Below are 2,742 nucleotides of genomic sequence, written 5' to 3' on the forward strand. Positions count from 1 at the left end.
TTTTTTTGGCCCTTGGGTTGACCCCTAAAAAATTAGATTTCAGGCCCTTGGGGTGATCCCTAAAACATTAATTTTCAGGCCCATGGGGTGAGCTCTAAAACATTATTTTGCAGGCCCTTGGGCTGGAGCCCTAAAATATTGAGTTGGGGGGGAAGATAATGGAAATATATATATTTTTTTAATATAAAAAAAAATAAAAAATTCACATGCAGAATTAGGGGCTGGGGTAGTAGTAGTAGGAGGAGGATGAGGAGTATGAGGAGGAAGAGTAAATTGTTTGCTGACTGAATCTCTCCAGTACCTGGGCTCTGGAGTGGATACCCAGCTGGTTATCCATGTCCTCACCCATGTCCCCTGCTGCTGCTGGCAGCCCCTCTCCAGTACCTGGGCTGTGGAGTGGATATACAGCTGGGTATCCACATCCTAGCCCACATCCCCTGCTCATGATGACGAAGGACATTCGTGGCATCCCCTCTACAGTAGCTGGACTGTGGACTAGACACCCAGCTGGGTATGCACGTCCACGTCCTCGCCCACATCCCCTGCTCATAATGACGAAGGACATTGGTGGCATCCCCTCTACAGTAGCTAGACTGTGGACTAGACACCCAGCTGGGTATGCACGTCCACGTCCTCTGCGGCTACTGACGAGAGGCAATGCTGGCAGCCCCTCTCCAGTACATGGACTGTGGACTACACACCCAGCTGGGTATGCACGTCCACGTCCTCTGCGGCTACTGACGAGAGGCAATGCTGGCAGCCCCTCTCCAGTACATGGACTGTGGACTATACACCCAGCTGTGTATGCACGTTCACGTCCTCGCCCCCTGCTGCTACTGACGAGGGACACTGCTGGCAGCCCCTCTCCAGTAGCTGGACTGTGGGGTAGATATACAGCTGGGTATGCACGTCCACGTCCTCGCCCACGTCCCCTGCTGCTACGCGGCATGATTTGCTAGCTAGCTATTATTGAGCTCTGAAACAGTCTGACACCACACTCTCCCAATCACTCCAAAACTGAAATGACACGAATAGGGCAGCGGCCGTTCCCTGTCGTCCTCAACAGCGGCACAATGTGGGGGGTATTTCTGCCCCTGTGTGCTGGTAGGACAGGCGGATATTTAATTAGCCAATCAAATGCGTGGCAGGCCCTATAAGAGGGCACAAGAACCTCCCCTCTGCGTGTTTTTTTCTGTCCTGTGTGGACAGAGGACAGGTGGGAGGACTTGTGTCCTCTTTGAGAAGCTCAGCAGGATCACTCACCTCCTGAGCGGTTGTTTTCTTCTTGTCACCTTCTGTGCCCTGCGGGGAGAAGGTGCTTGTTAGCCATGTGTGGCTACCCCCCTCTATCCCCCTGCCTCCCCTCTCCTCCGCTTCCCCTGCTCCTTGTGACTTACCTGACATTTTGGTGAGAGTCCGGGGACTCCGCATGCCGCCTCTGGTGGCCGCGCGGACTGCCGGCGGGTGGAACCACACTGTTGTGTATCCTGTTCCCCGCCGGCCGCTGTAAGCGCGCACTTCCGGTTTCGCCGGAAGTATCATAGCGCCATGGCAACAGCCTGGCGCTGGCGGCCGCTCACTCAGGGAAGATTCAGGCCTTATTAAAGGCCGGAAAAGACGGGGAGATGTGGGGGTAAGTGCCCGTGTTAAGGGCCTCTTGGTGGGGGGGAATGTATATCTTTGCAGACCCCTGATTACAGGGTTAGTTGTCTGGGCAGGTTGCCTCACCTGCTTTGATTGTGGCTCCGCCCACTTCCAGCCAGCCAGAATTAAGAGGCTGGCTGGCCTGGTGTCAGAGACCTTCCTGCAGTATCTGCTGAAGGCGTGCGATTGTGGTGTTCATTGATCTTGAACTCTTTTCCAGTTTGCAAACTTTATTGGGAACTGGCTGTGATGGCCGAGTGGTTAAGGTTTTGGACTCGAAATCCAATGGGGTCTCCCCGCACAGGTTCAGATCCTGTTCACAGCGCCAGCCCGGCTAGCTCAGTCGGTAGAGCATGAGACTCTTAATCTCAAGGTCGTGGGTTCGAGTCGCACGTTGGGCGCCAAGTCACCTCTCTGTCCGGTCTACAGGACCTGGTAAGATTTACCCTTTTTTTAAAAGCTGGTATGATGTCATGGTGACAGTGTTGCATGGTCTATTATCTCTCTCTGTAGGATATGTTATCCTCTACTACCCCTCCTGGGGATGGTAGGAGGAAAACCTCTTCCAAGAGGAAACATCTTTCCTGCTTCGATTGCGACACACCGCTCCCTGATGGTAGGTAGCGGCTTGAAAGGTTGTGCCCTGCGGGGTACTACTGGTCCTATAACTTGCCTATTTTCAGGCTATGAGTGGGCCCGTTGTCGCGGGTGCAGAGGTACTCCACCTGTGGAGCCCTCTCCCAGAGATATGATGGCATGGGTCAAGGAGATGGTGAGTTTGGGCATCGCTTGGGTAAATAGTTTTTCCCTTGCTTGTACTCTCCTTTTTGTTTTGCAGGATGATTCCCTCAAAGGGATCCATTGCACCTTGTCTCAGCTCACCAGGAGACCATGCTCTGAGCTCCGTTCCTCGTCTCTCCCCCCCCCCTTGTAACACCTGCGGGTGGCAGAGGATGATTCCTCCGAGGACGACTCAGTTATTCCAGCAGAACTGCGTTCCATTATGAACAAACGGGCAGGCTGCTGAAGTCCATCCGGTCTACAGTGGGCCGAGATGTTGACGGGGAAGCCTCCACGTCTGCCTCTGGGGGACATATT

General features: G+C 53.8%; 1 non-coding gene across 1 annotated transcript; it reads left to right on the forward strand.

The window, feature by feature from the left end:
* Positions 1-1,887: 1,887 nt before the first annotated feature.
* TRNAS-CGA (transfer RNA serine (anticodon CGA)) lies at positions 1,888-1,969 on the forward strand. Its single transcript has one exon. It is a non-coding gene; the product is annotated as a tRNA-Ser (tRNA).
* The last annotated feature ends 773 nt before the right edge of the window (positions 1,970-2,742 follow it).

The sequence above is a fragment of the Leptodactylus fuscus genome, chromosome 1 (genome assembly GCF_031893055.1).
Source record: "Leptodactylus fuscus isolate aLepFus1 chromosome 1, aLepFus1.hap2, whole genome shotgun sequence".
Lineage (NCBI taxonomy): Eukaryota > Metazoa > Chordata > Amphibia > Anura > Leptodactylidae > Leptodactylus > Leptodactylus fuscus.